This window comes from Ambystoma mexicanum, chromosome 2p (assembly GCF_040938575.1).
Source record: "Ambystoma mexicanum isolate Mex_15411 chromosome 2p, UKY_AmexF1_1, whole genome shotgun sequence".
Taxonomy (NCBI): domain Eukaryota; kingdom Metazoa; phylum Chordata; class Amphibia; order Caudata; family Ambystomatidae; genus Ambystoma; species Ambystoma mexicanum.
Genome location: NC_090923.1, coordinates 1,182,935,863 through 1,182,959,436, shown reverse-complemented (window position 1 = coordinate 1,182,959,436; position 23,574 = coordinate 1,182,935,863). Strand labels below are relative to the sequence as shown.

At 48.7% G+C, this 23,574-nt stretch overlaps 1 protein-coding gene across 3 annotated transcripts in view; it reads left to right on the top strand.

The window, feature by feature from the left end:
• LOC138567301 (cyclin-Q-like) overlaps positions 1-23,574 on the top strand; it is a 518,793-nt gene that overhangs the window by 281,986 nt on the left and 213,233 nt on the right. The window lies entirely within an intron of this gene.

Below are 23,574 nucleotides of genomic sequence, written 5' to 3'. Positions count from 1 at the left end.
AAACATGTCACCATAAAACTAATGTGCCTGGGCCCACGTGCCCCTACGGAGTTCCGACTCTTATGTATTTCTGAATTTTGCTACACAAACACCGGAGTTCTTCAAGTACAAATAGGTTAGCTACTGTACAACTATTGTTGGAGTGGGTTTTGAAGCACATAACAAGTAGCTGAAAGTCAGTGCATGGTTCAGTGTATGTTGGTGGAAGTGGGTTAAGTGGTCTGTGGTCCGTGGGGCGGTGGAAGTCGACCTGGTACCCTGGCTGCTGGAGTCGATTGGAGGTTGACACAGTAGGTCCTCTCCCTGCCTATTCTAACACCTTTAAGCATGGAATATCTAGTTCTACGGACCGGAGCAACTCTGTTATCTCCGGCTAAAGGGCTTGGGGAGAAAGAAAGTTGAACTATAACACTTGACAATACTTTTGTAACTAACTGGGCTGAAAATTCTCTCCCTGAATTGTAAGACCTATATGTGATCTCCCTGGTAGTTGTTGCTTCCTTGTATTTGGATTATCTGGGAAATTAAGACACTGGGAAAACGCATGAGAATTCCGACCATGAACAAATCAGTCGCAGTGTCATGTAAATAAGATTGCGACTCCTCTCCTACCGGTTAATCCTCACTCCCAGACAAAAATAAAAACATTCTCCCCCCCCCCCTCCTACTAAGCTATTTCCTGGAGGGTGTGTTCGCCACACTAAACACCTGGCACCATAAATCATGAGTTGGATCCAGTAACCTCCTTGGATAATAATTGGTCACATGTGGTGAAAAGGAATTCTATGGCGCCAGCTGACTTTGAGACTGATAATTTGATGTCCTGCAACTTTTCTTGCACACCTAATTTGGAAAATGTTATGACCCTGTCAGAATAGGCGCCTGGGGAGAGTGAGAGTGATAGGGAAGAAAGTTTGGAGGAAATTGAAGAGGAGGGAGATGTAATCGATAAGACCAGACCCCACAAGGGAACAGTAGATTGGGGTCCTTGGAACCAAAAATTGAGGTGCTTTGTGTTCCAGGATGCTGAAGGACAAGAAGTCCCTAAGAGAGGATGTGGTTGGGATGGTGAAGGACAAGAAGGCCTTAAGAGAGGATGTGGTTGGAATAACACTCCTTAAACAGGTTCTTCCCTTGATGAAATGGTCAACCAAAAAATCAGCCATACAATAAGTGCCATATCCTCTCCCAGGAAGGAGGAGCCTTCCCAAGAAAGGGCATATGTTGTGGCGGCTTTGGATAGTGGGGCGTTGGAAGTTATTTGTGCTGAGATTTCCATGTTGAACGCGTCACATTCCCCTCCCTGTAAGGCCAAGCGTTTAAAGAAGTGACCAAAGACAACTAACGGGCCTAACCTGGCATCAATTGAAAAAAGCAGGGGGTGTTAAGTGTCTCAAATACCCTGGCAGATGGCAAGACCAGACAAGTTATCCTTAAAGGCCCTATGGATGGCTGGGTGACTAAATCCCTGACCATGCCACTTGGTGGTGGAAGTTTTGGGATTGGGTCCTCGGTGCAGGTGAGAAGGCCACAACAGGTCAGCAATAACCAACCGTTGGCACAAGTGCCATCTGTGACGGGTAAATTAAGTGCTGATGAAAGGGGCGAGTTAGAGTCGAGCATATTAACCATGCGTGAGGAACTACACCTGCCGAATGGAAGGGCAGAGTTTCCGGGTGCGCCCCCTCAGACTCAGTTATCGGCAGGGGAATGCCCTGCCCCAAAAAATTCTATGCAAGCAAATATGGCGCCTCATCAAGACTTAGAGATCTGCGTGGGACGTGCAATTAACCTGGGCTGACCGGGTTAATCAACTAAGGCCTAGGACCTGGGGCAATGAAAACCAAATGAAAGATTCTGCCTGGTGTGCGACTTAATACATATCAAGCGTCGATTTGAAGCTTTTGAGCACTATCTGAGTGCCAATGGCATGAGCATCAATATTAAAAGTCAAAAATCCTCCCTATGAAGCATGCCGGAAAAACAAAGGAGGAGAAATTTACCTGGAGGGTGAAGGGCGTACTCCTAGAGATTGTAGATGCAATGGTCTATTTGGGGGGGGGCTACGATCAATAAGAATAGTAATGAGCCTCTCAGTTGGAATTTTTGCGGACTAGACTTGTCCCCTTGATTAACTAGGGGAAAGTCTTGCACTATAGATTTGGCAAATTTACGATGGTCCCCATCCTATCCTTCTACAAACAGAAGGTAGCCCAAATTCTAACGTATGGAGCGGAGGCATTCCTCCGCTTACCTTGGCAGTGGTGGGAGAGGCTTGAAGGCCAATTTTGGCGAGCTGTCCTGAAACTCCCAAATAGTCTATCGTCCTGTATTATTAGATTGGAACTTAGGCTGCAATCTTTGGAATCATTGGTGGCTTGGAAGTCCATTAGTTTAAATAGAAAATGTGTTTTGCAAGAAGCAATAAAGCCTCTTGAAATACTGACTTTGGGCAAAAGTTCGCTAGATACATCGTTATAGGCATGGAAACTTAAATTAGAAGCCTTCCTTCAGGAAAAGGAGATCCAGATTGATTGAATTGCTGTTACACAATCCAGTATCAGTCAAAAACAAATTGATGAGGCAGGACTGGAGCTCTACAATTGATCATTGTGCAACTTTAAAATCGGGGTTGTCTTTGACTTTGGAGCAGGGGTGGATGAACACCTTGTCAAAATTCCCCTTAAAGTTTCCATTGTCTATATACAGAGATCTTCTTCTTAGATGTAGGTTTAATATCCTGAACACCAGGGAGGTTATGTTTAGGAGGAAGACTGTTTGCTTGCACTTAAAGTGCTGACCTAGAGACGAAAATTAATCAAATCAAGGCATCTAGTGCAGTTGGCCCTGATGGGCTTTCAAATCTGGTCTGGAAGGCAGATGTCTCATTATTGGCTCATATCCTAAAACACTTGTTTAAATATGTCTGCGAAACTAGTACTATCCCAAAAACATGGAAATTGACAATTTTAATTCCAGTCTATAAAAAGCGCCCACGTGACCTGCCAGACAACTATAGATTACTAGCTATGCTAGATTGTAGTGCAAAAACCTTTGCTAGCATATTGCTGGAATTGTCTGCTTGGGTGGCTGGAAAGGGCTTACTAAGTTACCATCAAACTGGTTTTAGAAAGGGTGTGCCTCATCACATTAAATTTGGACATTATTGACTTTAATATAAGATACCCAACGTTATCCTGGTACAGCGCTTTACGCCTGTTTTGTTGATTTCTCAGTCGCCTTTGATAGTGTGGACAGAGATACATTGTGGGAAATGTTGAAAGCTATTATATTAAAGCACTGTACAGCGAGACAGAAGTCAGAATTGGACTTTCCCAGAATGGGGACTTATCAAGCCCCATTCATATCAAGAAGGGACTAAAACAGGGTTGTGCTTTGGCACCCCTGATTTTTAATCTATGCATATCTCAACTCGGACAAAGGCTAGGGGAGGTAATGAACTCCCCAAACCCCCAAGCTCAGTATGGGGGATACGAGCTTGGTTTGTATGTCATATGCTGATCCACGTTGTCATTATTGATCGAACAAAAACAGGTTTACAGTACTCATTACAGGCGCTATTTGGCTATTCCATCAACCTATGCCTGAGACCAAATATTAAAAAGACAAAGGTTATGGTGTTCGGAAAAGGGGCACTTGCAAGGAGCAGTCATAATTGGTGGTTAGGGGGGGGGGGAAATATTAGAAAGGAGTACAGATACCTAGGAATCTCTATTAGGACAACTCTTTCGGGTGCACTTTAAAAAAAAAATGATCGACTCCCAAGGAGGAAGATGCATAGAAGCCAAGATTTTAGCATGTAAGTCTTCAATTGTGTCCACCATGCTATATGCCTTAGAGGTTTTCCCATGGAGGTTGGTGTCCCATCTGGGTAGGTTAGAGGGAAAGATCCTTCGGTCCTTGTTGAACCTACCATTGTGAATACACACAGGCTACAAGGCATAAATTAGTTTTCAAACATTGATTAGCAGAATTAGCTAATTAAAATATTTTTGATTAGCAAATAAACTTATTTGATTAGCAATTTTGTACTCCTGTTTTAAATGTCATCAGAAGTTAGTTTTACCCCCAAGGCATACAATTAGCAAGAATACAGCATTTCTATGTACCTCTGAAGTAATACATTAGTGCAATGAGTGTAAAATGTAAAGGTTCACTGCATGAATGGACTACATAAATAGATCTGATTTAAAAAAAAAAAAAAAGCTCTGAAAACATTTTTCAGTTGAAGGCTCTGTGCAGCTGGGTCTTGCAGCAGTCAGTGGTGCATAGTGCAGTGTCCATCTCAACAAGACATCAATAAAGATGCAATTGTGCGTGTGTCCTTTTTATTATCTAGTTTCATTTAACTAGTGTTTGGCATAAAACGGTCACAAGCAACTGCCCACGATGAAGACACCAGCTACAATGAGTGTATGACAAGTTGGGGACATTAGTTATCTTATTCTGCAGAACCAAATGGCTAGATGCCTGTCTCTTGGTCTGCCAAGGTCATTGAGGCCCTGATGCAGCACCTACCAGTTACTAGAGCCATAAAGTTTCATCTGCGAGACAAATGGGCCCAGCAAGTTAACAGGTAATCAACCATTTGTGGTCTGGTTTATTGCAAGACGGCAAAAACTGAGATGATTTAAGAGATCAAAATAAATGATCAAGAGGGAGTGCCGTCCCAGACACCTAAAAGCCAACAGAAAAATCGGGGTGCCCAAGAGGTCGGAAATCTCTCTGAACCTATGGCGCACATGCACCGCATTTTGTGACTCCACGGCATTGTTTGAAGTACTGAGTGACACGGCAGCAAATTGTGCAATGTAATGCCCATCAGGCCACCAACACTGCCTAAGGATAAATATTGCACATTTCTGTTCTTGCCAGCACACTGGTGTGGCTGGGTTGGGTCAAATGATTTCCCCAGGATCACAGTTTGGTTAAGCAATGAAGCCAGAATTTGCCAGAAATTTACCACATGCCTTTCAAGCTCTAATTAGTACACATTTGTTTTGTGTTTCAAGAACCACAAAATGGTTGTTTATTTGCAAAGAACACAATCACTCGAAGCAACCATCCTTGGGGGAGTATTTGCACCACCCTGAATATAAGGCTACAAGTGACGGCCAAATAACACAACCTGCTTGCAAAAGGCCTTTTTTGAATTTATCTTTTTATTTGAATTTTATTGGTTTGCAAGGCAAAAGTTTGACGATCATATGTAGGCATTTGCGACCAACCGGTCAAATACGAGAAATAGCACATAAGAAGGAAAAACAGTATATAAAACGCATAGCATCTATTGCACGTCACTTAACTTTTCAATAGTGTCATCAAACCAATGTACCCTTTCCCTCCCTCCCTCCCCCCTTTCCACATAATACCATCTGAAGGACTCGAAGAGACCAATATATACATCTGAACCAATTTTGACTCTGATGTCGATCACGTGTGCACATAAGATCCTGCGGGTTTGATATAGCAGACATTGTCAACCACTACTTACATTGTCTCTGAAATGTAAAAACGCTTTGCACACATTCTGTCACATATTTAGCTCGAAATTCCGACCATGCATTCTCAACTGAGGTGCGATTTCCCCGTGGAGGACTGCAGTGAGGTTGTCCATTCTATATATACTCAGGGCAACACCCAACACCCAGCCATTCGGTTTTATTAGGGAGCCTGGCTCTCTTCCATACCATGGTGAGACAAGCTCTAGCGGCCAACAGTAGACCTTGTATCATTTTGGGCGCTTTCATGATCATATTGTCCGTTTCAACTAAGCCAAACAAGATCAAAAGTGGATGTTTCTCTCTCTGTCGCCATCATCCAACTCCTTGATCCAGCTGAGAACTTCCGTCCAGTAAGCTTGGACCACCTCACATCTCCACCACATATGCCAATAATCGGCCCGCTTCCCACAGCCCCTCCAGCAATATGGGCTTACCCCTTGGTACATTTTGGCAAGTCGAGGCGGGTCATATTGCCACCTGTACAACAGGTTGACGGCATGTTATTTGTATTGGCAAGAGATGGGGGATTTCGCCCTTCGTCTACATATTTGGAGACATAATTTTGGTGAGATCTGCCTGCTCATGTCTGATTCCCACCTACTCTTCAATGTGTGGGATGGCGTAATATCAACCTCGATCAGCGCCGAGTACATTGCACTTATTAAGCCCCTAGAACTCGTACATGTGTTGAGAATGCTTTCAACCGGGGTGAGATCCCTTTGTAACTTGTCCTTCCATATTGCCCTAGTCATCACCCCCTTGAGTCTCAGATATAGGAAGATCGAGAGCGGACCTATGCCAAGTGCCTCTTGCAGGTCCTGAATGGTGATAAAGGCGCCGTCTCCCCAGAGTTGACCAGCCCTTTGTAATCCTGCATCGTACCATGTCTCAAAGCTCCCTGGATCCGGGATTGCATCTCGGATCCCCGGTGACAAAAGATGTCCAAGGGGAGAGGGCCAGGTCGTACCTCCCACCATTTTCTTGCCTGGTGTCCATATTGCCCATATCGTTCCAATAATGGGGTGATTTTTAACACTGTTTCGCAATTGGGGCCCCAGAACCCATAGCCATTCTCCAAGGATGAATGGTCGGAGGTGATAATTGTCTAGGGCTATCCACTGTGGTTCTGACTTCTGTCTGACGTGCGGGACAAGGACACGTAGTTGGGCTGCCCTGTAGTATGTTCCTATGTCCGGGGCACCTACCCCCGCATTGTCCTTTCGGAGCTGGAGCAAGGATCTGGGGACTCTCGGCTTTTGGCTTTGCCACAGGAAGGCTAAAATAACTTTTCTTGTGTTCGTAAAGTATTCCTGGGGCATTTTAATGGGGAGCATTTGGAACAGATAGAATATTTTAGGGAGAATCACCATTTTTATTGCATTTAAACGGCCCAGCCAGGAGATGGTGAGTCTAGACCCCCTTTGAATGTCCTTTTGAAGGGTGAGTGATAGTGGGGGAAAATTAGCCTCGTAAAGAGAGTCAAGGTCTCGGGTTACATTAATGCCCAGGTATCGAAACGTGGTGAGGCTGACCTTTTACTCCTAGGGGATCAAAGCGGTCCACCTCAGCATCTCTACTTTTGTCAATGGGAAGGAGGATCGACTTTCCGGTATTGATTTTGAGGCCAGCCAGTTCTTCAGATTCTTCGATTATGCTGATCGCAGCCGGAACAGAGTTTAGGGGATCAGTTAGGTGCAATAATATATCGTCAGCATAGAGGCCTAGTTTGTATTCGCGTTCTCCCACTGTAATGCCTTAAACTCTACCGTCCTGCCTTAATTTCTGCGCCAACGGTTCAAGGGATAGCACGAAAAGTATTGCTGATAATGGGCAACCCTGCCTTGTTCCCCTTTCCAAAGGGAACCATTGTGAGTAGCCCCCGTTTACTGTCACTGAAGTTGTAGGAGATGTGTACAGGACTGTAATGGCACGGCGTAGCTTCGGCCCTAACCCGTACCAAACTAGTACCCTTTCTAGGAAGTCCCATGCCACCCTGTCAAGGCCTTCTCGGCATCTAGTGACAGAAGGGACAGGGAAGTGTAGTGTTTTTCTCATGGTGTCTGCACCCTGTCTCCCAATGACAAAGCCAACCTGATCAGAATGTATTAGTGATCAGAATGTATTAGTCGTGGTAGGTACATTTCGAGTCGGGCTGCAATGACTCTTGCATACATTTTAGCATTGATGTTGAGAAGAGAGATGGGGCGATAGGAACTACAGTGTGTGGGGTCCCTCCCTTCCTTTGGAATGACAGCGAGAAGGGCATGGGAAAAGGACGGGGGTGCTTGGCCTGTTTCAAAGATGATTGAATAAGGATACAAGGAAGGGGGCGATGAGTGGAGAGAACGCCTTATAGAATCCGGGCGTGAAACCATCGTCACCCGGTGCCTTTCCTGTCTTTAGGCGTTTTATGGCTTCTGTGACTTCTTCTTCTGTGACTGGTGTGTCTAAGGATTCAGCCTCTATGGACGTGAGTGTGGGGATCCGGACCTCTTTAAGATATGTGCCAATGCTACCTAGGGGAGGGGGGGGTTGCATATATAAAGCCCCCCTAAAAATCGGCGAATGCTTCCTGTATCCCTTCCGGGGATGTTACTATCGTATCTGTGAGGGTGCCATCGGTCCTTTCGATAAGATCGACCCATCTCTCTGCTTTCTGTGCCCGAAGACGAGCCGCCAGGAGGGCATCTGCTTTATCGCCCTTTTCATAATATTTTTGTTTTAAATATTGTAAGGTTCGGGCTGTCTTACCCACGATAAGTAATTTGAGCTCTTCTCTGAGCCGTTTGGCTTCGGCCATGTGCTTGGGTCTGTCACATGGGAAAGACTGCGCTAGTTTCTGGGCTTTGTGGAGCTTTTCCCTAATGTTCGTTTCTATCAAAGCACGTTCTTTTTTTTTTTTTTTCTTTTTTTTTTTGGGGCCCCATCCCTAATGAGCACCCCCCTCCAAGTGGCCTTAGCTGCTTACCATACGGATGCCTTCCCAACCTCTCCTGTATCATTGGTAAGAAAAAATTGCTCAGTCTAATTTTCAAGGGTTTCCTTGAAAACAGAGTCAGCCCATAGGGAATCATTGCATCTCCATTTAGAGTTCCGAGGGGCCAGGTCGTTCCAGCACACATCAACCGCAACCATGTCATGATCTGACCATCCGGTAGGATATATATTTGCTGCATGAAGTATCCGGAGAAGGCCATCGGAAAGGAAAATATAATCTATATGTGTAAGCGTGTCATGGGGAGGGAGTGGAAAGTGAAGCCTCTATCCGTTGGGTGTAGGTGGCGCCAGCTGTCGGTGAGACCATATAGGTCAAGGGTTAGTTTGATTTCAGCTTCATCTCGAGAGATGGGTGGGTTATGTGCCTCTGCCCTGGTTTGTCTGTCCACTGAAATATCCATCCATGTGTTAAAATCTCCACCAAGAGCTATGTGTCCCTGTGCCATGTTAAAAACCTTCTCAGTAATCCTATGGAGGAACTTTTTCTGCCCTTGATTAGGAGCTTAAAGTGTAGCCAGGATGACAATTGTGCCAAGAATGTTTCCCACCACCACGAGAGCCCTTCCCTCGTCCGTCCATGACTTGAGTTACCATCCTGAGACCTTTGCAAATTAGAATCCCCTCTCCCCCCTTTTTTGTGATATTAGAGCTCCAGAAGGAAAGGCCCACCTCACGAGATGGAATAGGTTTCTCCTCCCCTCTTCGATATCGTGTTTCTCGGAGAAATAGAATGTCTGTTGGACCGCCTGAATTCCCTGGCCACCATGGAGCATTTTGTGGGGGAATTCAGACCCTTTACATTAAGTGTGCATATGCGTAGTGTGTTAGAGAATGTAGGAGACATCTCGAGCTTTGTGGGAGTATATGAATGACCAAATCGTCTGCTTCATAGCCCTTGCCATGTTTGATAGCACGGAGTGTGATTCGTCTTTTTTGAGTTGGGACTCAATAAGTCCTGAAGAGGTCAAGGATTGACCTGCCCAGTTCGCTTCCTGTCCCTTCATAGTCCCGTTTCGTGCTCTTCTGCCTTCTGGTGTACTGCCTTCTGGTGTACTGCCTTCTGGTGTACTATGTGTCGTTATCCCATCCCGCCCACCCATCCCTGCCCTCCCTCCCCCATACATTCGGTGTCCGCCCGGTCCGTCCAGGTTAACATCACCCAGTCGGCCTCGGACCACCAATGGAAACCGCAAAACAAGCGGTCCCATCTTAATGTAAGTTTAACAATGAGCCCCCAACCATGTACTCATAACTCAACAAAACCAGCTTGTAAATATGAATCCCGACCCCCTTTCCCCCTCCATTTTAGGCATCTATCCAGTGTCTGTTTTACCTCATAGGTCTATCAGGCAATCCAAGCATTCGGGTCCAAATTCGCCGCTTGTGCGACTAGAGTAAAGCAATAAGACAAATATTCTGACCTTAGAGTCGGGTGCATCGTTGGCGTATGCCGAGGTTTAGTTCCCCCACAAATGAGTCTGAGGTACACCAACCACTGTCAGGTGGCGCTCAAGCTCCCAGCTTCAGCCATACCATCCACCCCCTCATTTCCATGCGTCGTGCAGCCTGATGTGACACTCTTGGATCTAGATTAGTGCTCCATGTCCTGGGAATTGTTAATCCTCCGGAATTTCCTGGATCCCTGAATCCTCCTCCGCCGCAGGCCCTTGGTGCGCCACTCGTCGTCCTCACTTTTCGATTCACCCAGGGAGGGGCCCTGCCCCTGGGGACCTATGAGGTCCGCTATACACTCAACAATGTCTTTTTCCGAGACAAGTCTCATTGACGAGCCCTCCCACTCAAAGGTGAGGGAGAACGGGTAGCCCCATCGGTATCTAATGCCTTTGTCCTTTAGCATCTTTGTGGTTGGAGAACACTTCTTCCTCATTGCCAACGTGAGTGATAATAAGTCTTGGTAGAGTGAAATATTGGAGTCATCCAAAAGTTGTGGGATGTTTCTGGTCTTCTCTAGGATTCGTGCTCTGTCAGCATAATTGTGAAAACGAGCTAGCACCGATCTCTGGCATCCTGGTCTGCCTCCAGCTCTATGAATACAGTCAATTTTGGGTTCATCCACCGATTCGTCCTTCAAGAGGAGCTTCAGAATAGCGTGCAGGGTTCGCTTTAGATCATATTCGGTTTCGCCCTCTCTCTCGGGAACGCCAGAAACCCGTATGTTATGGCGCTCCCTGTTTTCAAGATCATCAACCTTGAGCCGTATTTCCTCTTCTCCATGTTCTATCTCTGCAATGCGGTGGACCATTTGTGCCTCCAGTGTGTTCAGGGAGGTTTGATTATGCTCGACCTGTTCCAGCCGGTCATCCATTTTGTCCATCCTCTGTGTAATTTTATCTATTTTGCTGCCAATGTCCGCTCTCATGCCCCTCATCTCGGTAAGTAGGTCAGCGACGTCCGCCTTGGTCGCAGCTGCATCAGACCCTGACGTCGACATCCTGGACTCAGTGAAAGACTTTGGCGGTTCAGTGGTTGGTACGAACTTGTATCTCGCCAGTTTGCCCGTAGGGTCCATGGGCGATAGATCTCAAATGCACGTAGGAGGGCTATAACGCCGGAATGGTCATTCGAGGATGGTGCGCTTGTGCATGCGAGCTTTTGTCCTACGGTGGCCAGACGTGGCTTCGAGTGAGGTGCTTTGGAAAGTTCCCTTGACAAGCAGCTTCTCATGTGTAATCAAGCACCACTTGGTTCTTTTTTGTTACTTGTTTAGCCCTATTTTCATGGGGACTTGCCTGCGACGTAGCACAACGGGAGGCTCCGAGAGTAGTTCCCCAGGGAGAGGGACAGCAGTTTGCAGACAGGGTACGACCACCTTGGGTATTCCTTATGCACAAAGAGCACTCCAGACGGAAAGCTGGGGTCCTGTTTTTAGATCTGGTGAGCTTGGAGGTATGTATGGCATCAGAGGAGGGCACATGTCCTGTCCAACAGGGACCCAACCCTCTCCTTTTTCGCCGAAGAGGGATCTACTCGTGCTCCTTAATGCTTATTGTCTGTGGCATTATAGCTTCTCCCATCTCTTCGGGGTTCCAATACCGTGATGTCAGGCCCAGCAAGTGCTTATATCCCTTACGCGTTGTGGATCAGGGACAAGACGCCAAGAGGGAGAGTGGGCATGAGCAGCTCTGCGCTGAACAACGTGCGCGCTTCCAGCGGTGCCGTCCGGCGTGCCGAGGTCCTGAGGTTCTACGTGAGTCGGGCTTCTCGGACAACTCAATCAATTGCGCTGAGGGGAGCCAGCACTGTGGTATTGCGAGGAAGAGCGATTTTGTACTACGCGGGAGCATGTAGTCTCAATAGTCCCAATGCGGGCGTCTCCGTCCACCGTGACCGGAGTGCGTGCCCGCAGTGTAAGCATCAGCGGAGGCCATCTGTAGTGCAGCACCTTCAGCAATCGCCTCACGGTAGTGTGGGGACGGTGCCGGGAGCACCCAAAGGCGGGCGGCCTTCTTCTTCCACGGCCTTCGATTCTGGGAGTGGGAGTGTGCACAACCTCCCGGGGGCCGTGGACGCCTCAAGTGGGCTTTATAGGGCTAAGCGCATCTTCACACAGTACCTTCAAGGGGCCCTGCGAATATCACAGCTGCGTAGTCGCTCAGGAGTTTGGCGGGAGCTCGCAGGCCCTCTTTGACTTCCTGCGCCGGAATATGCAGAGGGAAGTATCTCCGCGAAGGAAGCTATGTTTGAAGCCAAATTTTCTTACCAGTGCGTCACGGACACCTACGACGCCCGATTCGGTGATTATTTTGGCTGGGGGGGGAGGGGTCTCAATCCACTTTTCAGGACCCTTGCGCGGAGCCTACACGGAAAGCAAACACATCCGTGCGCCCCCTGCTGGCCGACCGCAAAAGGCTTTTCAAAATATTATTCCATTCTTGTAAGGCGCTGCCTATGGCACCAACACAAAAGATTTTTTAGTATAAAAAGATGGGCTATGCTTTTCTTACCTCTCTGGTGACTCTTCGTTTGTTGTCAAAGTCAGTGTGAAGGTTCACTCGTTCCTGTTATCGTCCTCTACAGACCCATTCCAATGTTTACAAAACAAACAAAGAGCAACTGATTAACCACAGAAATGTGCTTAAGTGGCTGGAAATATTTGTCCCACGGGAACGGGTGGAGAAATATTACTGCCAGCCACTTGCTAGCAACGAGCCCTGCAATCAGGAACAGCATCCGGGCCTTTCAACCTTTTCAGTTGATGTGCCTCGGGGATGTCCACAGCAACTACCCCATGTTGCCAGTTTGCAGTGTTATATAATAACACAGCAATTTATATATCTGTATATACTTTTGTTCTGGGGCTTAATGCCTTGGTTGCATTTGCGGGAGCTCTTCCAGCCGTCACTTCCCTTGGGGTATACAGAAGTGTTATCACCTCATTGCCTTTTCACACGGGTTCCTCCGCAGCATGCACTTGCTGACGTAGGCTTTATATAGGATTTCTAGCTTTTCAGTGGGTATTATTTCAACTTCCTGCTGCCTGACCGTTTAGTGATAATCAGCGGCTGTTAACCCCCAGATTACTTCTTTGTCATTTCATTGGGTAATATTGACGTGACATCTGCTGTGATGTCCTCATATGGTACTTACTATTTTTGAAACTGGTCCCAGAATGTTGGCATATCACAGTCTTCGATCAGATTATCTAGATCACGGGTGCACTATTTACGGCCCGCCATGCAGTTTTGTCCGGTCCGCGAGGAACAGACTTTCCTAATGGAGGGCGGCCTGCAAGCAGCATTGGCTGCCCTCCATAAGGAAAGTCTTTGTAACTCTTCCGGGCCGGACGAAAACACTGGCCCTCGTTGGCTCAAGGCACACGCACCACGTAGCTCCTATGAGCCACGTAGTGCGTGTGTGCTGCACCAATGGAGGGACAGCACTACGGCTGGCGTGGCCAGTAAGGCTTGATGCCAGAAGGCATTTCGGCCTTGCCACGCCCACGCCAGCCGTAGTGCCAGAGACCTCGCCAGCGTTCCAGCTAGCCTGCCTTGCAGCATGTCCGGTAAGTACAGGGGGGTGGGTTTGTGTTTGTGTGTCGGGTCTGCCTGAGTGTGTGTTTCTGGGAAGTGCTGTGTATGTTGAGATGCGGGTTGGGGTTTCGGGTCTGTATGGGTGCTTGGTGTATGCTTGTGAGTTTGTATGCTGAGTTGGAGGGCTCGGGTTTGTATGGGTGCATGGTGTATGCTTGTGAGTTTGTATGCTGAGTTGGAGGGCTCGGGTTTGTATGGGTGCATGGTGTATGCTTGTGAGTTTGTATGCTGAGTTGGAGGGCTCGGGTTTGTATGGGTGCATGGTGTATGCTTGTGAGTTTGTATGCTGAGTTGGAGGGCTCGGGTTTGTATGGGTGCTTGGTGTATGCTTGTGAGTTTGTATCCCGAGTTGGAGGGCTCGGGTTTGTATGGGTGCATGGTGTATGCTTGTGAGTTTGTATGCTGAATTGGAGGGCTTGGGTTTGTATGGGTGCATGGTGTATTGGTGTATGCTTGTTAGTTTGGTTTGAGGGGTGGGGACCATGGGGCATAGCGTTTGGTTGGGGGACATGGGGCATAGCGTTTGGTTGGGGGACATGGGGCATAGCGTTTGGTTGAGGGGTGGGTGTCATGGGGCGTAGTGCTTGGTTGGGGAGTGGGGGCCATGGGGCATAGTGTTTGGTTGAGGGGGTAGGGGCCATGGGGCATAGTGTTTGGTTGGGGGTGGGGGCCATGGGGCATAGTGTTTGGTTGGGGGGTGGGTGTCATGGGGCATAGTGCTTGGTGGGGGTTGGGGCCACGGGGCATAGTGTCTGGTTGGGGGTAGGGGCCATGGGGCATAGTGTCGCACCCCAAGAGTGAACCCAATAATAAAGCTAAAACGGGCACAGTTAGAAGATGTACATCCTTTGCTTTTTGTGGAAACCTGAGTTAACGAAGGCCATAATCCTCTTGGGCAACCCAAATAGCAAAGTATAGCAGTCCAAAATAACGGAATGTCCAATTACGGGTCAATAAAATATATATAATTTAATTAAATAGACAATATGCAATAACTAAATGGAAATAAATAACAATGGAAAATGTGTAGCACAAAATGTAAGTTTGAAATACAAATAAACATTGTTACACCTCAAAAACATATTCTTTTTCCATGTGATTAATAAAAATTGGGGGTTGAAAAAGCCTCACGCCATGCCATGCCACGCCCCGTCTACCTGCCCAACCACATTTACTTTTCTGCCCACTATAGCCATCATGTAAGGTACCTTCGGCCCTCTGTCAAAATCAGTTGTGCACCCCTGATCTAGATGGATAGCAGTGTGATTTAAAACTGCAGTTATCTGAGATACAAAGACGTTCCAAAATGGATCAGGTTTTACGGGAACACTGGCTTTCAGTCTCGTGATTAAATGCTCGTGGCACCTTAATCACGAGACTGAAGGAATATATATATATTTTTTTTAAATTCTCTTTATTGAATTTTTCAACAACTTTAACAATCCCCACAACTCCCCCCCTCCCTCCTTTCCCCCCCCCCGGTGCTGTGCCAAAGTCTCTGTAGCTCCCTGTCACCACAAAGTGTCTAGTCAGGGTTATTTCAGATCCAAACGTCTTAAACGTTGCGGGCTCCACCCGATCCTGAAATAATCTCTGAGAAAGGAAAGGACCTCACCCCACTCGCCCGCAAAGTTTTGTATTGTATTGTTCATTGCATAGGAGGCCCATTCCATCGCTGCTATCTCCCAGACTTTACGCAACCAGTCTTGAAACATTGGTATGTTCGAGCTCTTCCATCTCTGGGCTCTGATTGTCATTGCTGCCAGAGTGAGCATCACCCTCGCTCTTTCCCTGCCCCTCGAACCCGCCAGCCCTTCTGCTGGCCTCAAGCCTAATAGTGACCATTCCGGGGTATGCCTCCCTCTGCCCCAAACACTTGTTCCATCGCCTGCTTGATGTCTCCCCAGAACGGGACTATTTTTGGGCATCGCCACCAAATATGTTCCACAGTGCCCCCCTGGCCGCATCCCCTCCAGCAAGTTCCCGACGAATCTGGGTAGATCCTGCGCAGCCGAGCTGTAGTATAGTGCCACCCATATAATCTTATACCAGGCCTCCCGGGTTTGCGAGGCTCTCGCTAGTTTAGGGATCTTCCTCCATAGATTTTCCCACTCCGTCTTCTCTATTTCCCTGCCCAGAATTTTTTCTCACCTTCCCATATATGCCCATTGCGGCCTCGGGGTAGCCTCATCCAAGATCTTATAAATCTGCGAGATAAGGCCTTTCGAGCCGTCGTTGGTCATCAGGAATTTCTCAAAAAGGGTCAGTGATCTAGTAGCCGCATCCTTATTTATGGGGTATAGAAGCCAGTGTCGCAGCTGTGAGTATCTCCGCCTTTCACCTTCTCACAGTGCAAAATCCCTTTTACAATCTACAAAAGAACTGATCTCCCCTCCTATAAACATGTCCCGCATCCAACGACATTCTACCTCCCGCCAGTTCCAGAATGCCCCTCTTTCTAACCCCGGGGTAAAGTCTTTATTATTGAAGATGGGGATGAAGGGGGAAGGGTAGGTTGTAATTTCCTTACGTTGGACCAGTCTGTCCCAATTGTCTGCAACTAGTTTGGTGATCGAGCTCGGGTACATATGGCCTGGACGATGCTGTCTGGGTAGCCACAGAACCTCCCCCAGTTCATGTCGCGTGACCGCTCTGTCCATCTGAACCCAGTGTCCCCCCCCCCCCCACTCCCCTCCTGCAGCCATTCCCTAATCACCCTCAGTTGGGCCGCTTCGTAATATTGATGGAAGTTGGGAAGAGCTTGCGACCCCCCCTTTTCTCGGGACCATAAATTGCATCCTACTCGCCCTTGCCCTTTTACCCTCCCATATAAACTCGTTTGTTACCACCTGGAGCTCCTTAAAAGAAGCTGGCCGGGACTGCTTGAGGGATAGCTTGGAAGAGGTAGAGCAACCTCGGCAGGCTAACCATTTTAAGTGCCTCTAGCTTCCCCAACCAGGAAATCCGCAAGTTCCGCCATTTAAGGAGGTCTTTTTTAATTCTTTGCAGGAGTGGGTGGTAGTTTGCTGCATACCATCCTCGTAGAGCCTGAGTGATTCTCACCCCCCAGGTACGTAATTCCCCCGGTCGCCAGGCGAAGGGCGTCGTCCCCTTCAACTCCTCCCTCTCTTCGCTTGCCAATGTCAGGTCCATCAATTCCGACTTGTGCATGTTAATGCGTAATCCGGATGCTTCCCCAAAGTCTTCCAGCAGTAGCCTGCATTGCATACTCGACTCTATGGGATTGGTCAGGGCAAGCAACATGTCGTCCGCGAAGGCCGCCACCTTGTGCTGCCTGCCCTCAAACGGTATTCCCTGTATTCCCGAATTGCCTGCAGGAGGGGCTCCAAGTAAACGCATATTGCAGGGGCGATAGGGGGCATCCCTTTTTTGTACCTCTTTGGAGTTGGAATGATCTAGTTAAAGCCCCATTAACCACCACCCTCGCTCGCGGGCCCTCATAGTTCGCCTTGACCATCTGTAAATAAGCGCCTCATAACCCCATTTTTTCCATGGTTTTGAAAAGGAAGGACCACTCCACCCGGTCGAATGCTTTTTCAGCGTCTAAGGACCGAAGTACTGCCGGTGTACGAGTCTTTTCCGCCTTTTCCACCAGATGGGCCACCCTTCTAATATTATCCGCTGTCTGCCTCCCCTTCACGAATCCCGCCTGATCCTGGCGGATCAGATCCGGGAGAAGCCCCTCAAGCCTATTCGCCAGGATCTTAGTGTAGATTTTTGTGTCTACGTTAATAAGTGCTATTGGCCTGTAGGAGGATCTTTCGAGAGGGTCCTTGCCCTCCTTCAGAATCGGGGAAATCTTGGCTTCTTTCATGGACGGGGTGATTTGCCCACTACCTAAAAAAGAGTTGAAAAGGTAGGTCAACTGTGGAACCAGCACTCCCGCAAATGTCTTATAAAAGGACGCAGTGTACCCATCAGGGGCAGGGGCCTTACCTGCGGGCAGCTTCCGAATAACCCCCGTCACCTCGTCCTCCTTTATCTTTTGTTGTAAACCAGTCTGGGCGTCCCCCTCAATTTTACGCAGGTTAACCCTTTCCAGGAATTTCTCTTGGGCTTGGCCGCAGGGGTGCTGTGAAGCATACAAGGTCTCGTAAAATTCAGCCATGGCCTCTTGGATATCTTCTATTCGAGTAACCCTTTCCCCCCTATCTGAGTTTAGAGCCGTGATTGTGTTTCTAGAGGCAGCTCCCCGAAGGAGGCGAGCCAGCAGGGCGTCCGCCTTATTCCCTCTTGCATAACATTTTTGCCTCACGAAAAGCGAGGCCCCCTCCGGAGGATCCCCAATTGTCCTACTGCCCTCCTGTAGTCCTTCTGGTTAGTCCTGCTGGGGTTCGCCGCTACCCTGCCTCTCGCTTCCTCAACTTCTGCTTCTAGCCGGGCCTCCAAGACCTGTAGCTGTTTCTGTCTCTGTGCCTTAAGTGCTATAATTTCCCCCCTCAATGTGGCCTTAAACGCGTCCCATTTAATATCCTCACCCCTGTCCCCTCTCTTGTTGTTATCAAAGAACTCTCACATCTTGCCCTCTATCTCCTCCCTTACCACAGGGTCCCTCAGCAGGTGTTCTGGGTATTTCCAACCCCACAGCCCCCTCCTCCTCTTTCCCAGTTCCAGCTGCATCTCTTTGACCTTACCCACCAGATTGGCTGAGATCCAGATGTAGTCAATTCTGGACTGGGTCCCATGAACTTCGCAAAGGAATGTGTAGCCCTCCTCGTCCCCTTTCAATTCCCTCCAGACATCCCTCAACCCTACGCTCTCCACTTTGTCCCAGAGTTCCGCTGAGGCTACCACCCCTCCCCCATGGCTTTTAGTCCCTCCTGACCTGTCTTTAACCTTGTTCCATGCTATATTCAGGTCCCCCATTATGATTATCTGGCCTCTTGCCCAGTCACCTATTTTCCCCATGAGATTGCAGAGGAAGGAGTCCTGCCCTGTGTTGGGCGCATAAATCACCCCTATTGTATACGTCTCTTCCGCAATTGTGCCTTTTACCACAACAAACCTACCCTCCTTGTCCTTTAGGGTGTCTCCCAAGCGGAAGTTCCCATGATGTTTGCTCTTAGCGCCCTCTCTCCTCCTTGTAATCAAAACAGCCTTTGTGTCCACCACCCCCTGAGATTATTCAAATACCCGATTAGTTCTCCTCTGGTCCAGATCACTCCACCGCTGCTGGCTCCACATCATCTCACTTCCCGGGGGGCCTCCGCCTCACGGGCCTCCTCCTTTTCCCCTCACCGACCAGTGACCATTCCAATGGCCTGGTTCGGACACCACTTCCCGCCTCCGAGGAGACGCTCGGACCCGCCACCCTCGATTCCCCGAACAGCTCTTGATCCAGTTCAAGTTGAAGTAGGTCCGCTCCTTCCTGCATTTTGGTTATCCGCTTCTGAGAACCAGCCTCTCGAAGACAAGTCCAAAAGGGAAGGTCCACTTATATCTAATCCCCTTTTCTTTAAGCTTCAGGGTGAGGGGGCTCCATTGTCACCTCTTGAGCAGGGTACAGCTGGCGAGATCCTGGTACAGTTCAATACGTTGGTCGTTAAAGTATATCGGCTCTTTTTGTCTAGCGGCCTTGAGTACTGCCTCTTTTTGAGCATATCTTGTGAACGCCGCTAACATGTCCCGCGGCCTAGACTTCGGGTTCCTATTGAGGAAACCCACTCTGTGAACCCTGTCTAACTCGATCCGATCAGGTGAAGGCTCGCCCAGTAGCTCCGCAAAAAATTCCTTGAACCGTTTCCTTCAAGTCCCTCTCTTGCACCGTCTCCGGCAGGAGCTTCAACCTGATGTTGATCCGCCGAGACCTGTTTTCCATGTCTTCCATTCTTATTTCCAAGTTCTGCGTTGCCGTGTCGAGTCTCTCGATAGGCAGAGAGGCCACGGAGAACAGTGAAGCTATCTCCTGCAGGCCTTTTTCGACTATGTCCGTTCTCTCCCCCAGTTGACCCACTTCCTGCTTGATTTCGGCCAGCGCCTGGTTGATGTCGGACCTCATTAATTGAAATTGCTCTTGAAAGGTTTTCCCCAAGGATGCTTGGAATGAAAGCAGCCCCCCGTGCAGATCCTGGCGTGAGGTCTGTTCAGACGCTTCCAGGGTCTCGGCATGCTCCTGCTCCATACTCCCCCCACCTCCCCCCTCCCCCCCACCACTCCCCCCCCCCGCCTGTGTGGCCTGCGTTCTTCGGCTGCGTCCTTGCTTGACCAGAGGGGGCGTCCGCCTGCGACTGACCGCTCTTATTGGCCTTGCTCTTGTTTTTAGCTGCTATAATTGTGGCTTGAAGGCCGGAAGGTCCCCTCTGATCCTGCCCGTGCCTCCCCAGGGAGTTACTCCTGACCGGGCCTGAGTTCCTTGCCTCGCTGTTCCTGACCAGGCCTGAATCTCCAGCCTTGCAGTGCTTAACGTTGCCTTGGGGCCTGTTGGGGTTGCGTGTAGTAGGACAGTACCTCCGTGAGGCCGCGCGGGGTGCCAACGCCAGCCCAGCATAAATGGCCCCTGGGCCCCGCTCCGCTCACCGCACTTCTCTGGTAGTATCCACTCGCCGCCTGGGGCCGTACTCTGCTTCACGGGCCGGTGTTCCTGCCCGGAGCTCGCCGCCGCTCGCAAGGACTTGCGCGGGCCCCCCGGCGTGCACCCGGCTCCCGCGGACCTCCGATCCGAGGCTCCGCCGCTGGGCCGATAGCAACTCCGCCGGTGTGTCCTGAAGGTGCCTCCTTTCCCGGGGTCTCCTCCTCCCGGCTCAGCCAGCCGTGCCCGATGGTTGGCGGGAGAGCCCGCTGTGCGGCCAAGAGCACATCCGCTCCCCCGAGGCCGCACCACGGCGTGAGGACAAGGACGGGGCTGCTCTCGTCCCGCCTGCAGCGCCCCCTCTCCTGCCCAGCACAGTAGGCCTGATGCTTCTCCTTTCGCCCGTGGGCCTCCGATGCGCGCAGCGGTTGTTTCCCCTTCTCCTGCCGGGTGATGTAGCAGCTACGGGTGATCGAAAGTACGGGGGGGCGCCGGCCACTGTTTTCCTGAGTTCCTCAGCTCATAAGGGGTGGTGGAACTGTTTAAGTGAGTTGGAGGTTCTGGAGCGCCGTCGACACACGTCTACCTGGTGTCGTCGCCATCTTGGAGACTGAAGGAATATTTAAAAGCCTTCTGCAGCACCATGATGTTATTAGTGCGGGCCTGGGTGCTTAGAAAGTTCTAGTGATTAAGGTGCCACACGCACTTTAATCACGAGACTGAAAGCCAGGGTTCCAGTGCACCCTTATCCGTAATGGAACGTCTTTGTAATGCCCATCAGGCCACCATAGGGTGACCAAATTTAAAAAGTAAAAAACTGGGACATGGCAACTAACATAAACGTAGGACTAACTCTTGAAAGTGGCTGTCAAGGCACTACACTTCAGTCGCGTTTGGAGGAGAAGGGGGTTGAAGTGTTGCTGTTCAAAGAAACACATATTATAATACATTTATTACAAACTAGCATTATCTTAATTTGTAAAATAAAGCATTTCTTCTGTGCGAGATTGTGCATTCCTGCCTGCAAGCTATGAAGACCTACTACAAAAAAACGAGACCACTGCAGTTTCCAATGGGAACATAATCTTGAGAAAGGGGGGACAGAGCACCAAATACCGGGACAGTCCCGTCAAAACCGGGATGTCTGGTCACTCTAGGCCAACAACATAGCCTGCTTGCAGAGGGCATTTTACATATTCTTTCAGTCTCGTGATTGAAGCGCTTGTGGCACCTTTTTAATCACGAGACTGAAAGAAAATGTTAAGTGCCTTCTGTAGCAGGCTATGTTATTCGAGCGGACCTGGGTGCTTAGAAAGTGGCAGAAATAATATTTCTCCCGTCTGTTCGGGCAGGAGAAATATTATTTCCAGCCACTTTCTTAACACCCAGGCCTGCAGTGATAACATAGCCTGCTTGCAGAGGGCATTTCAAATATTCCTTCCTTCTCGTGAATCACGAGCAGGAAAGAATATTGAAAGGCGATCTGCCAGCATGCCATTTTACTGTGGGGCTGGGTACTAGCAAGTGGCTGGAATTAATATTTCTCCCACCCGTACGGGCAGGCAAAATATTTCTTCCTAGCCATGGCCACTTGCTAACACCCTGCCCCGCAGACAAGGGGCTTGCAGAAGGCTTGCACCCTCCTCCCCACACCCTCCCCTAAGCACCCCAGCAAGAACCACTTACCTCAGCTAGAAGGCGGGTCTGTGAGTGGAGCTGGGGTGCTCCTGCTGCAGTGTTCTCCACGTGACTTCGACGCGGCCCCCGGGCTGGGTTCATATATTGATACAATGTATTTAGCCCAGCCGGGGAGCTGCTGCCTGCACACTGTCAGTGCACCGAGCGCAAAGTTTAAATAAAAAGGCACAGTAATCTGTGCCTTTAAGCTCTGCGCTCGGTGGCATAAATCATATCGCAGTTTCTGCAACATGATTATAAAATTAAAAGGCAAACCAGCGGTATCGTATCGCAAATTGTGATGCAATACCGCTTATTTTATGCCTTGGGCTATTAGGCTGGAACTCGGCCTACCCTCTCTTTTTACGATGTGGTCGCTTGCTTCCTGTAATTTGTGTGCAACGATAAAATACAACTTAGGGGGGGGAGGAAGAATTCTCTGTTGGCACATACCACTCTACATTCATTGAGATTCCTGAAGAGCGAATGGTTTAACAACCTGGACTCAAGGGTGATGCGCTGCCTGGTTGACATCGGGGTAACTCCATTGCCGGATTCCTGGCTTGGATTCAACCTGGCCAGGATCCCTGTGAGAGCCAGGACCTTTGACGCTGATCAGGCTTTAAGCCATCCTAGAACCATATGGAATTCAGAGGTATATGCCCATCATGCCTTTGGTCTGGGTGTTCCCAAGACGTATTTAACAAAAGGGCACCATCCGGCTCTGATTAGGTTTATCACCTTGGTGAGGTTGCAGACTATTCCAGTACTCGAAAATACAGGGGCATGGGCGGGTATTCTGCATGAAGATAGAATATGTAGATTGTGCAGTAAAAATATAAAATCCGGGCAACATATTCTAACCCAATGTAAGGTTTTGGAAGGATTATATGAGCGAACCTATGCTAAATTTGTGATGCCTACTACTAATCAATTTTGGAGCTGTGTGTTCGGGTCCGAATCCGTGGTAATTTCAGCACCTGGTTTTCATGCATGGGAAATTGCTGCTAGCAAACTTCTGTTAATAAAGGGACCCTTTGGAATGGAAGATATGACATTTTGTAACTCTAATTTTAACCTGTAATGTTTGAAGACTTTCTGTTTTTAATTATATGCCTGTTTTGTAAGTGTTCTACTAGATCTTGATATTATCATGATGGTATCTGATGGCATGTGTTTTTTTATTCTGTTTCCGCTATGTGCTGTAACGGTGTGAAAAGGTTTTTATTATGTATTTGTAATAGTGTGAAAAGGTTGAAAAGTAACCAAATGCACTTTAAACAATAAAAAAAATATATATTGGCACATGTTAATGTTAAAGGATATTTGTACCGCGCACTATCACCACTGGAGTGGTCCCCTGTCGCCCTGGCAGCTCTGAAAAAGGGACGGGGGGTGAGTTAGTGGGAATGAGCTGGAAAGGGGAAAGATGGCAGTGATGTGCTGTTGGCAGCCTCAGCCCGGTGGGTCCGTTGGCTGGGCTTATGGTGTTTTACGGTCGGTAGTCGTCGTGCGCTGTTGTGCAAGTCTATGTGCGGTTTGTTTTGTTGTTGCAATGTAGTGAAGTTTGTGCGGTTAAGGCTTGTGGCTGTGTTTGGTTAGAGTTGAGAGGTGTATGCAGAGGGATGAAATTGTCAGTGGAATGGTTAGTTGGCATTGCTGTCCTTGCAATTATGTCTAGGTGTGGTGGCTGCTATCATCCACTATTCCATCTAAGTGTGGCACATGCTAACATTCACATTTCCATCTAGATGTGATGCAAGCTAAGGTTTGGGGGGGGGGCACAACCCTATAG